Below are 13,864 nucleotides of genomic sequence, written 5' to 3' on the forward strand. Positions count from 1 at the left end.
TGTGACGTTACAGAAAGGGCATTTCTGGTAGTGTGAATGCCCCTAAAATACTGGGTGCAGGAGTTCCCTGGCAGCGATTTAAGCCATGCAGCACTCCTCATTCTTCATGTGGCTTCCCCAGGGATAAGCCATTATGCCTTCTCTTAGGGCCCGATTCATGGAATATTTGCACGGTTCAATGTGAATTTGCACTGCTGGAAAGTAACTTTGCATTGCCGACACAAACCCTGGTTCATTTAACTGTTCAAAGTGTATTTTTGCGGTGGAAAGTAATTTTGAACTGCAAAAATGACTATGCGCTGACTTTGCCCGGACTTTGCACTGCAAAAATACCCTTTGCACAGTTCCATGAATTAGGGTTTGTGTCGGCAGTACAAATTCACTTTTCAGCAGTGCAAATTCACTTTGAACCGGGCAAATATTCCATGAATCGAGCAGACCTCAAACTTTGCGCCAGGGGGTTAGAGTTATTCTCCATGCACTCTCCTAAAAATGCCACTGGGTGGGGTAGGGTTGGTTGGTCTTCAGTTTGCTGCTCATTTTGCTGCTGCTGTGGCTTAGCACATGTTCTTTCAAAGGAACACACCCCCTGTCAATGGGAATTCCCGCTTTTGCAAGGGAAAAGTCCTCTCTCAAAAAAGTAAATTACTGATGTGAGATACATGTCAGTGTTGGTAGCTTTTAATCAATCCCCCATCAGAGAATGAAAAAAAAAACACATTTTATCTATGTGGGGGGAAAATATCTGGCATTGCTTAAATTGGTCCCGCTGGCTAACCACTAGCGGTAAAATCACAGATGGTTGAATCTGTGATTGGCACGGGAAGCATTGCTCAGTGGCAACGCGCTCGCCTTGGAAGCAAGACGACATCCCGGTTCCGCGCTTTGAAACCTCTTCGGTATTAAGCATGTTATAAAAAACAATTATACTGGTGGTTATTGCATTGCCATCACAATCTCCATTACAAAAAATGCCCTCTATGACTGGTGGCAATTATCACTAAAAATAAAATCTGATTTTTGCTGCTGGCATTTCTTTTGCAATACGGTAACATGTGACATGGGTAAATGGAGGTACTCAGGAGGAATTGACTACTGCCTTAACTAGCTCATGCTTAAAATGCCACAGGTTTGTTGTCGCTGGAATATTCCAGTAGAAGGCAGAGTGTGTATGCTTGTGACGGCCAAAGGCCCAGATTCCAGTATCACATCAACCGCAGCAGATCTTGTAATAGCCACAGATATCCTTATACTTCTATCTTGACAACATCAAAATCTCCCTATATGCCAAATCTCATGCCTCCAAGAATGAGCACCAAATGCCTTATCACCGTTCAACACCATGTGCTGACCTAGAGCTTGCTAAGGTTTCACCCAGCAAAAAATGACAAGTCCTACATGTTCTCATCCACAGAATCCAGAACAATGGCCACTGCCATGCCAATCCCCCCAAACAGAATTGCCCCATTCCCTTCAGCCTTAGGATAGACTGTCATCGCATCTCCTGTCCCCTCCTCTGTCTTCCAGGTACTCGCCACACACCCACATGACATTGCCCCAGCTTACATTCCACTCGGCAAAGGCCCTACTCCATCACCTTTCACTTTCAGATTCAGAGAAACTTGCGGATCAATCGTTCCAAAATGTAAGCATTTCCAAACACACCATTAGCTGCTCACTTACTAAACTCCGCTTCATCACTGCCAAACCTTCCTCACGATTCTTGCTCTTTTCCCTGATTGCATGAGTTCGACTTGAACACTGGTGCCCACCCCCACTAGATGGCTAACAACTCTTTGAAGACCTTCAATAGTATCCTCAAAGACAACCGGCTTCGAAATTTCAGAAACATTTCTACCATGAACCATCTTTAGAGCCATTGGCGTAGACGCGGGCTTGATCCACCTCTGGATCTTTATGTGTTAGTCTTGTCCCCTCACATCACCAACACAATATTTCATGGCATCAGAATCTTATGAGGTTCTTTTTTATTTAATAAAACGCAACATAAGATTCCGATCACATCTAGTGAGGGCATCACAAAGCATTGAGGTGAATGAATACGAGATCTGTTTTTCAGACACATGAAAGACATATGGAAGCAGAGGTTTTCTGTTTTATGTTTTATTGGCTAAATAATCGCTGGCGGCTGTCGAAGGCCACACACAGTCAAGTATCATTATAAACAAAGGCTAGGCCAAAAAACCACCACCCCACTCAGATACAGTGTATGCAAATATAACTCATAATTGTCACTTGAGTGCAGCGAGGCAACCAGCTGTGGCAGACAGGCAAAAGGAAAGGTCTCAGGTTTGGAAGGGGAAGGATTTGGATATCACATCTCAAGTTATAGGACGGGTCTGTGGTTTGGTATTAGAAGCATTGAGATATATCTCATGGTTTAGTATGGGTCTCAGGATTGGAATGGGAAGGAGTTGGATATCACATCTCATGCTATAGGAAGTGTCTCAGGATTGGAATGGGAAGGACTTGGACATCACATCTAATGTTATAGGAAGGGTCTCAGGTTTGTTATTAGAAGGATTGAGATATCACATCTCATGTTATAGGACAGTCTCAGGTTTTGTATTACAAGCATTGAGATATCACATCTCACGGTATGGATACTGCAAACGGATTGTGGAGATGCAAGTGCACCTACCAGACCCACGTCAAAAGTGGGTGCTGAGTGGGAAACACTGAAGGCACTAACTTAAGGCGCTGGTGTCAGCGCCACAAACAAGTATACTCACTGTTATTTAGGGGTTGCAAAGTTTAAAGAGGACAAAATAAGGTAGGGTAGTTACACTATAAGACAGCAGGAGCAGAGGGACAGCGGCAACTGCATTTTTGTCAGTCTGATTCAGTGACAACACAGTTGATGAAATATTCAGAAAGGAGCTAATGGTCAACAGCAACCAGCAATGGGTTCACGATTCCCAGCATCATGTTTTTTTCCAGGAAGGAAATCATGCCTCCAAGTCAGGTGCTTGATTGGGGGGAAAGGTAAACAGACAAGGAGCATGATGGATGAGATCTACTTTAATTGGAGTAGTCTCTGATACTGACCAACATAGAAGACTTGTAAGCACATCTAGCTCACTTTGTGTACAAACTACTTTAATAAGAACCCCATTTCCTCACAGACCAGTTTGCTCGAGGCCCATTTGATCGTACGTTTTTTACTGCATTGTACTGAAAAAATGTAAATGGGGGTTGGTTTTAGTAATTTTGAAAGGTGGGAGGCAGTTGCGATGAGTGTCCCCTTGCATTGATTGTGGTAAAATGTGGTAAACAAGAAGGGGCCTCAAACAAATTGCTGCGAGGAAACATCATAAATCCAGTAAGTAAACTGTGCTAGGATATCCCTCAATGAGAGCAGTCAGAAAATATAGTTCTGTTGGAGGAAAGGAGGGCGTTCTCCAAGAAGGCCTGGGAAAAGGTAATTCTGCCTGAAAGCAAATGTGTTGTTTTTGGATTTGCAAGCAAATTATGAACAACACACATTTTTTCAACACAAAAACAGAGATTAAAAAAGAAAACATGAAATTTAAGTAAAGAAACACAAATTGAATTATGGAAAAACTTTTTTTAAAATGAATCATTTTGTTAAATGAAATATTGATTTGTTTACAAAACATGAATTAGGGCCTGATTCATAGAAAACTCACAAAAATCCCTCAAAGTCCCCTGCGCCGAAAACGACTCTGCGCGTCCCTATGCACAAAGTTCCCAATCTGTGCTCTGTGTATTCATGGAATCCAAAGCTCAAAGCAACCCGACCCGCAAAGAAAACCGAGCTGCACTAGGAACGCCCAACATATGTCCCCACGGAAACCATAGCCATAGACAAACCTTTGCTCAAACCTCCGCGTCCACCTCTGACCCATCATCCTGCACTGCGCCGACACTGTAGGTGGTCCCCCATAAGAAATGACTGCACCCCTGCAAATTTGCACTATGTCCCCCATAAGTAACGGCTGCACCCCAACAAAACCGTGTGTGGTCCCCCATAAGTAACGACTTCAGCCCTGCAAACCTACAGTAGGACCCTCCTAAGTAATGGCTGAACCCCTGGAAAACTGTGTGAGGTCCCCCGTAAGTAATGGCTGAACCCCTGCGAAACAGCGGACCACCCACCCTACTTCCAAACTGCTGGCAGATACCCCTAAGTCATAGCATCCCCTTCATGTCCTGACAACACCCACCAGCCCTTCTCACCTCCGCCACACCCCCCAGGCAGCCCCTTCATGTCCCCACACCACCCACCAGCCCTTCTCACCTCCGCCACCCCCCATGCAGCCCACGTTCTATTTCCATTTACCCCATGTGACAGGAGACCGGGTTTTAACTCCTTCTTTGCATTTAATGAAATTAAATAAATAAAACTTGACACTCATAGTATCTTTCCGTTGCACCTTAACAAGAGCTTGCCTCACTTCTGATGTTCTGTGTATCTTCTTGAATAGATAACCAGTTCTTGGCTGCCCCAACTCTTGACACAAGGCCAGACAGCCTTCTTGACCCTTCCTCGATTTTCATCCGTTTTCTCTGCTGCACCAGAAGTTGCAACATTGAATATCCAGATTCCTTACACGTATATATATATATTCAGTAAAAAAACGTTGTTAAAGGGATGTTATGGTTAAGTTGCGCTACTAAACACCTATGAAATTCAGTGAAAAAACTTTGTTAAAGGGACGTTATGGTTCAAAGTAAAACCGAAAAACCCCTGAAATTCGGCAGTTATGGTAACATAAGCAACCATAACTCGTGCCACCGTGCACTGCTAACACTAACACCCAGGACATCAAAGATGACATCACAGTGATTTCATGTCCGCGGACTACCGCCATGTCCGCGGATATATCGAAAATCTGAGCGTGGTAAATGTAAATTTAAATATTGTGCCCCATTTCCCCTTTGAAGTTGGCTTTGAAAGGAACCGTTTTTTTTATTTTTTTTTACCGATGCTTGACAGACACCTGTTATTTTGTATTTTTTTCTTGTTTTTTTTTCTTACTTTACTACTAAAATCTTTACATAACCTTCTCCAAAGCAACCCTTACATTCCAAAATAGAAAGGCATTTCTCGTAAAAGATAAAGAATGCCATCTTCTTTAAAATTAACAGCATTACTGGCATCAATATTCTCATTGTTACAGAAGAACATACATGCCTCGGTTGATGACACACCTAGCAATGTTTTGCTGAGGACAAAAAACTGAACTATTGTCCCATATTGCCCTAGGTAGTAATCCAGAAAAAATTACTTTCGCATTTGGAAGGATCTTCATTACGGCTTGAACCAAGCGTTCCAAATCAGCCAACAAAGTAGGGGCACTGACGTTGCCCAAATGGAAAGCACCATAGTGCAAAACTACCACATGAGGACTGTTCATCGTGGCCATATCCTCACAAACTTGTACAATTCCCTGTACATTGCAATCAGGCACAGTGCTCCACACCACCTCCACTCCTTTCACATCAAAGTTCTTTGCAACATGCCTGCATTCAGCGTACTGCTGTAAACCATGCACAAAGATATGTCCGAGCACCAACACCCTGACTTTCTCCACTTCTGCCATCTTCACCACACACAGTCTCTTTCAACACAAATCCACAACCTCAACATCTGATTGGCTGATCCGTACAGTCTTCTTTCCATGTTGGATTTCCTGGAAAAACCCGGATGTAGCACGCCCTGTCCACGAACAGCCGCGGTGTCCGCAGACGGAGTCCACTTTACTCTCTGTGCCATTCCCTCATTGCATACAGCTAAGCAATCACACAATACGAATAACGTCCTCAGAACACCCCCATTTTGTGAATTTTCGAACATTTCAGGATAATTATCATTTCATTATTCAACATATTAACATTACAAATATTATACTTTCATCTTGTACTCTGCACACAATGCTATGTTTCTCCATTAGTAGCTCAGTATACTAGATAGAATCCCATAATACAATGCTATTTATATCAATGCATCGTTCAAAGCACTAATAACGGTATGATATTTATTGCAATATCCTTGACACTTTTTTTCGCAACATTATAATAAAAATCCCTAGCAAACAAATTACATGAAAAGTACATACACATGTGATGTCATCAGTGATTTCATCAATGACATTTGCGATGTCATCTTTGATGTCCTGGGTGTTAGTCTTAGCAGTGCACGGTGGTGGCGCAAGTTATTTTTCATAGCTTACCATAACTTTCGATTTTCAGGGGTCTTTCGGCTGTACTTAAAACCATAACGTCCTTTAAACAAACTTTTTTTAATATCACGCAAAAAATATACAAACATGGCGTGCAAAAACCAACTTCTACACATGGCTTTACACAGAATGTTGCAAAGTAAGAATTTATGCTCGTTCACAGTGAAGGTCAGCTGCTTCCATTTTTTTCTCGGGCCCCGGAGAGGCTCACAAAGCGGACTATAAGGTTGTATTGTGATTTGACCTTGACAGACAGAGATTGTGATGAAAGACTTCTCTTGAAGGAGTGTTGCTAAAACGTAAGAGAAGATAAGGATGAAATTCATGAAACGAAACCACTTTTATATATTATATCACTATGCGAAAGATCGTTGGCACACGCGGAGTCGTATTTTGGGACTGCACCACTCGTAGACAATGGAAATTGCAATTGTACTGTAAGTAACCCTTTAGATTATTTTATACCAAATATAATTACAATAGCGTAGCATTAAAGACCGCTCAAGTTGAACTTGTTTGTTGAAAGTGTCATAATGTTTTCTACCGCGCACTATCACCGCCGAATTGATCCCCTGTTGTTTAGAGGGCTCTGAAAAAGGCAGACGACACAGGGTGGGTTAATACAAATAATTTAACCAGTCTATAGGCGGTCAAGCGCTCTACTCGCTGTGCCACTTCACTGTAGCCTGTCAAATGGCACAGCGAGTACAACGCTCGCTTTGACATCCGTGCACAGCTTGCTAACGCAAGTTCGAATCCCGGCAAGGCCAAATTCAGCCTTTCATCCTTCCGTGGTCAATAAATGAGCACCACACACCGTGGTTAATAATAAGCACCGCTTAGATACCTCACGGTTCTTAGCGCTATATGAATGGGAAAATATTATTCTTTTATTATTAACATACTCCGTTGCACTATCTTCGATAGCAAATAGTTTCACGCCCTAATAAATAAAATGATGATTTTTAATGAAGATCGGCTGGTGAGACTAATTTATGTTTTTTAAAACAGGTATTTGGCCCCATTTTGCCTATGTCACGATTTACAGACTCCAGCGGATGGGGTGTTCAACTGCCAGGTGCAGGTCCAAATATGCAACTTCATGACCCTCACCATTTTATGGGACAATCGCCAAGGACCAATATGCCCTTTCGCAATACTAGCGGCTACAAACAACATACCAACCAATAGGGTGGTCTAATGGCTCGTTTTTAGAGCAACCTTCCGATTATCAGAGCAACCATTTACTGCTTTTATCATAAACCAACAGCCTATCTACCACAAAGGAACAACGCGTGGCTCCAAATAAACTTTTGCTGATCGACAGCAGAGACAATAGCAAATCGCTGAATATTCACTAAACATTACATGTGAAATAAATGTACTTTACCAAATGTACAATCCTGCTGTTTACTTTTAAACCACAGTTTTATATTCCGAATTGTGGCGCACTGAGTTGTAAGCTGATCTAACACCATCTGTACCGCAAAAGAACATCGCGTGCCTCAACATGAACTTTTGCGTATCGACAACAAAGACAAATGCAAATTGCTGAATATTCTCTAAATATTTGATGTAAAATAAATGTACTTTACAAAATTTACAATCTTGCTGTTTGCTTTTAAATCACTGTTTCATATTCTGAATTGTGGCGTGCTGTGTTGTGACATAATATGTGGCGTCTTCCGGGTCCTGTGTAAAGTCACTTAGGACTAAAGAGGACTGGGCCCGTTTGATGATGCACCCTGTAACGTCACAGAGAGAGGCGGGGAATATGAATGCTTTGATAATATCAGGCTTAGGGGCGGGAGATATGATTTAGTGTCGCAAAAGCAAGTCAGCCAGGTCAATAGCGCCAGTCATAGGATTATCACATAATGTCGGCGCACAACAGCCGGATTTATCGTTTCTTTAGTGGACAAAAAGTTGGTTGACGCCCATAGGAAATTGTACTATTAGCGGACAAAAGGCGTGGTCTTAAAAAACTTTCACCCTGACAACGAACAATACTAACAACGTTCTCAAAACACCCCCATTTTGTGTAATTGCATATTTCATAGCTCATTTTTACCTTCCTTGCGAACAAAAATGACACATACTCCGTCCTCTAAACACCCCACCATTTAGTTTATTTACAAAATGTCAGAACAGCCGTGTTCTCCGCGGACAAATCGAACGCAACAAAAATGTCTAGCACATAAAAAACAAAACATTGAACCTATCTCATACTCCCCCATCCTCCCCAAACACTCTTACACACCAACACAGGGCACTAAATACAATTACTTATCCACGTTTCACCGTGCTGTAGGCGGTCGACGGCGAATACAAGATGGCGGGCGCCACAGAAAATCTGACGCGCTCCACGCCCCTCGCCGTCCAATCAGCGAACACGCCACATGTCCGCGGACATGACGCAAGGCCATGGTCCAATCGGGGTTCTGTCCGTGGAGCGAACAGGGATGTCCGTCCGCGAAGCGAACACAGATATCACTAATTTTGTTGCCTTACGTTTTGGTCATTTTTAAAAAAAACTACTGGATGGATTTACACCAAATTTGCAAAAGCACGCTTTCGGGACCAGGCCGTCGCTCCTGCCGCAAATTTGGTGTAAATCCGTCCAGCGGTTCGGTCTGTAGCCGTGCACAAATCTTTTTCCCATTCAGTCTATGGGGAAAAAAAAGTTTTGGGACCCCCCTATAACTTTTCCCCCCCTGGACGAATCCTCACCAAACTTTGCAAAACAATTCAGAGTGGGCAAAGTTTGGTGAGGATTCGTCCAGGGGGAGCAAAGTTATAAGCCGCTCAAAAAGTGCTCTTCCTATGGAAACACCAACTTAACCATAACTACATGGCCACTACCGTGGCCATGTAATATTGGCGGCACTGCCTGCAGTCTATTCACTACATATAGCCAGCCTTCATGATTACTTAGTCTACTTGCGTTGCAGCATCTGTACAGTTATAAAGCAACTTATATTTTCTTGACTGTTTTTCGCACCTACAATCTTCATTCCTATAGTATTGGGGGTTCTGGCATCAGGCGCAAATAATTAGAGATGACGCTGGAGGCAGGTAAGTGTAAAATGAAGTTGACTTTATTAAGTTTCAGGGAAAGTTAGGAAAAGGAGGCAGGAGCTACGTATAATGCATCCTCTCTAGTTAGATTTCCCATCCTGATTCCCAACTGACAGTCCTGGAACCCTGATGACCCATAAGGTTCCAGGCTACCTCATAACATTCCACTGCCAGCATTGATGCACACATACAAGCAGATATCACAATTCCGCACATGAAAGGTTGCTCCATTCTCTACTTTGTCATCAGATTCCATAAGGTCTATGCATTCTCTTCTCTGGTCATCCTTCTCATTGCGTCATTCTCATCTCTTGTGACGTCATCATCCACTCTTGTTCACATCTTGACACTTCTTTGGGGCTCTCTCTCAGGAGACTGTCCTATCTTCGTGGGTACATCTTTTAGGGCTTTCTCAATGGAAACTGTGTTTCAAATATCCTTAGCATCATAGGTATCATTATCGGCATGTCACAATTTCCCGCTTCCAACATACAGGCAGAATAGGGGCGGGAATTCCAGTAGAGGCATTCGGCTCCTCCTCTACACTCCCATGAGTTGGTGTCAGGTTCTGGAAATTATGTCTAATGGAGGATTGCAGACCTGCAGCCAACGACAGGGGCACCACAGCAATAGGCCTGATCCCTTGCATCACGCTGCCGTGGCCCCCTCACATGTGGTGGGCATGTCTATGCCACAGAGACAGTGTAAGAGCAGAAAATGCTGTGTGCCATCATCTGGCATGGCGATATGTTGAGTCGTATTGCAGAGGGCATGGATCGCCTGGCCGAGAACATGTTCACACCAGCAGCCCGGGATGGACACCGGCTACAAGACATGTGGTCCCGAAGCTGCTCCCACAGACTGCGCATGGAGGCCAACATCAGGGGCAAACAGGCTGATCGAAAGTGTCTGCAGGAGACCCTGCATGCAGATACTAGAGCACATAGAGAGGCCCTGAGGCATGAGATGTTGGCATATCGTAGATCCAATCACCATGAGATGGAGAGCTTGAGGGCTTCACTGCATGATGAACTCTCAGCCACAAGGACATGGCTCCATGAGGAGATGGATGCCTTAAGGCAGACACTGTCCCAGCAACTTGATGCATCATAAGTGTGCACACATACAGACTCTGTGACCCATCGGGATGAAGCGAATCATGATCTCACCACCTTTGGGGTGCTGGTGCTTGCATCCATGTCACGGCTGGCCCTGGCCAATGCAGACCAGGCTTTGGGGCTTGGTGGACTGTATCCACCGCAACCACCACCATCACCTGTAGATCCACCTCAGGATGCTGGGCCTAGCACACCCACATCTCTTCAAACCCCTCTGCCGTGATGTTCATTAGCCAATGGAGAGATGTTTGTATTTTATTTTTATTTTTATTTTTGTTTGGTCCGCTCATGTGGGCATGGACACAAGCCCTCCCTCCTCCAGGATGGACATTTTCTTACCCCCTGTCCATTCTTTTTTTTTAAACCTGAATGGAATGGTCTAATTTTCTTTTTGTTTGCCCCCTTGATTGGGATTGATACATTCTTCTTATTTTTTCTTTCCCCTGTCCAGGGTGGACGGATGTGTTGTTTTCCCTCTATCCGAGATGGACTGTATTTTCATTTGTCATCCTTGAGAGATGTGCTGTTGTCCTCTCATGGAAATAATGAGTGCAGTACTGGAGATACAGCCATGCATAGTGGTGTGAACTGGCATGGTTGAGTTGGGCACAACAGGATGACATTGTGGAATCAGAAAATACAATATTAAGGCTTTTACACCATGCAAAGAGAAATACACCAACACTGGCTTGTAAAGATTCACAGAATCTTTATTGCAATTCTGTACAGTTTACAAAACAAAGTACACAAATAGCTATTTGGCCGTCAATACATCACAGAGACCACCAGCAGGGTTCAATGTGAGCAGTGAACAGGAATTGCTAGCTGGACTTCAGCGTATGTATACAGTTTTGTTATAACGATGTCCAGTCTCTTTCAAGTTAATCATGTACTGTGCTAGGGTCGCGCCAGGTTCGTTCCTAATTTACATATCTCGTGCATGCGGTTTACTTTTTAATACATTTACTAACAAACACTATTATTCTCTAGGTTTAACTTTACACTCTTTACACATTGCTTTAATACAGGTCAAACAGATGTTTCTTTCACATGTCGTGTTTAGATAGCGTTATTGTTCTTGTATACTTGTAGGTTAACATCGCCGATTCAAGTAATCCCATGATCCCGAGGTCAACAAAGGACAAGGTCTACATGACCCTAACATGTAGCCTGCAGGCAGGTTGGACATTAACTCTCCTACAGAGGTTGAAGAGGTTAAAGCAAGAACAAGAAAACACAGGTCGGCTATTTTAGACCACAGGGTGACTTTGCACGATAAACTAAAATGTCGGCTTTAACCTAAAATGGAGGCTTGATTCACTTAAGGTCACGACCTTGCAATACGGATTCCCTCGCAAAGCGACTGGGCATAGGCCAACATATACAATGAGGACGAAACAATATTATATCAGTTTTAACAACATGTGCAGGTAACAATGGGTTGAGGGTCTTTTTCACATCTGTGCAGTATGCATGATTTGCTACCATGGCTGGTGACATACAATGTCCCATGTGGTTGCAGTGATCCTGATACATCCTGTGACTGCACTCCATGGGACCCCCTGCACCCTTTCACCTCCATAGTCCCCATGCCCTCTGCCAGGCACTGGCCCTCCATTTCCAAACATGGAGGTACAGTTTCCGGAGGAATTTCTCTTCAATTTAAAGTGCATCCCAAATTCACAAATGGGATGTACTTTACAATCCACAGAAAAGTCAAATCTGCCTGAGGATATTTGGGAAAGGCCCAGGGGATGTGAAGGCCATTCTTGACCCTGTGTGCATTTCTTTTTTAAACGTGACAGCAGCAGTACTGCAGCTCTGTAAGCAGGTAAGAATGAACACTGGCTATCGTATAATATCTGTTTTAGTGGTCACCACGATCTTTGGATGAATTCTCACACATTTACTTTCTGAGGTTGTAATCATTTAGTCACAGTGAATGTCAGTGCAAATGTGAGTTTGTAGACATGCATGTGTGTGTATGTACTTTTCCACATTAATGCATGTGCATTGTTTCTGAGATTGCACTTCCAGAATTGACAGCCAAATAATGGGAATGTGCAGCACTTACCACACTTGATCTATTGGCAGTATTGACACATTCTGGATCTACATCCTCATTCACATCCTGATTCTCTTTGTTTTTGTTATTCTCACCTGGTCTCTGCGGAGACATTGGGTCACGGTTGCCTCCCAGAAATTAGATCTCCCCCTTTAGGTCTCCCCCCCCTGCGGATAAGCTGTGGGCGGTGACAGTTGGTGTTCCTGCTCTTGTGTGGATATGAGCAAACGTGATTGCGCGGATTGATGACTGTTGTACCTCTCCAACCCTTCTACCCAAGGTGCGATTTCTGTGGGCACGTACCGGCTCATAGGGCTCACCTGGTCAGTATGGATGATGAGCTCTCCGTCCTGCCACTTCTGGCAGGGGTGCTTGTTGATGGGATCTAGTTCCTTCATTGATCCCTGGTAAGTAATAGTCCAGTCCAGCTGCGACTATGGTTCTCCGGGTTGGTGGTAAGTGTCTATCAATGTCTCTTGCCTTTTTCCTTTTCTGTTTTCTCTCAATGTCTCTTGCCTTTTCCCCTTTCTGTTTTCTGTCTTGATGTTATTGCTCTCGATGCTGTTGTTAGTTTCTGAATAACGTTTTCTGTTCTGTTTTTTTCCCAATAGCTGGAAGTGCGTCCCAAAGCAGCTGTGGGGGTGCGGAACGCAGCCGGGAGAAAGATGACTGAAACCGCATTGTCCAACAACAGGTGAGTAATGGTTTAAGGGAAAACGTGAGGTTCGGAGGTAGTGGGACCTTAAATGTAATGTCTGTTTAGTGTCCAACCTTGCCTTTCATTTTTATTTGCAGGTGCTGTGGTTGCAGGTGAAGCGCGTCATGCTGCGGTGTCCAGATGAAGATTTCAGCGTCCCGGATGATTTGGAGGTAAGCTGCGGTGCCAAGATGAAGATGCCTGTGCTCCGGAAGATTTGGAGGTGAGCCGCAGTGCCAAGATGAAGATGTCTGCGCTCCGGAAGAGACGCACACAGGTGAGAGCAGGATCCCCTAAGTGGTAAGTATGGAGGCAGGAGACTAGATTTCCAAGGTAAGTTGAATCCCAGGCGGTGGTGAACGTTACGCTGCATGGAAGTGCAGAATAACGCGAAGCGTCTGCCTCAGGGATTGGTGCAGCTTTTATAGCTTTGATCGTGGGCACGCCCACTTGGCTTGGCTTGCCTGCCAGACCTCACCACTCCTAGTGAGTCAGCACGTGCCAGGCAATCCAATAGCAGGAGCCCCACCCAAGAATACATGTGGGGCTGCTTTAAAGATGAAAGTTCCATGGTAAATACACTATGCACCCGAAATGAAAGTGCCATGTCCATAATAAAAGTATTTCCTAACCAAAAGAATGTCTTGTTTATTGTTCTTTATCAGCCTGGTGCCAAAGG

Source organism: Ambystoma mexicanum, chromosome 7p (genome assembly GCF_040938575.1).
Source record: "Ambystoma mexicanum isolate Mex_15411 chromosome 7p, UKY_AmexF1_1, whole genome shotgun sequence".
NCBI lineage: Eukaryota > Metazoa > Chordata > Amphibia > Caudata > Ambystomatidae > Ambystoma > Ambystoma mexicanum.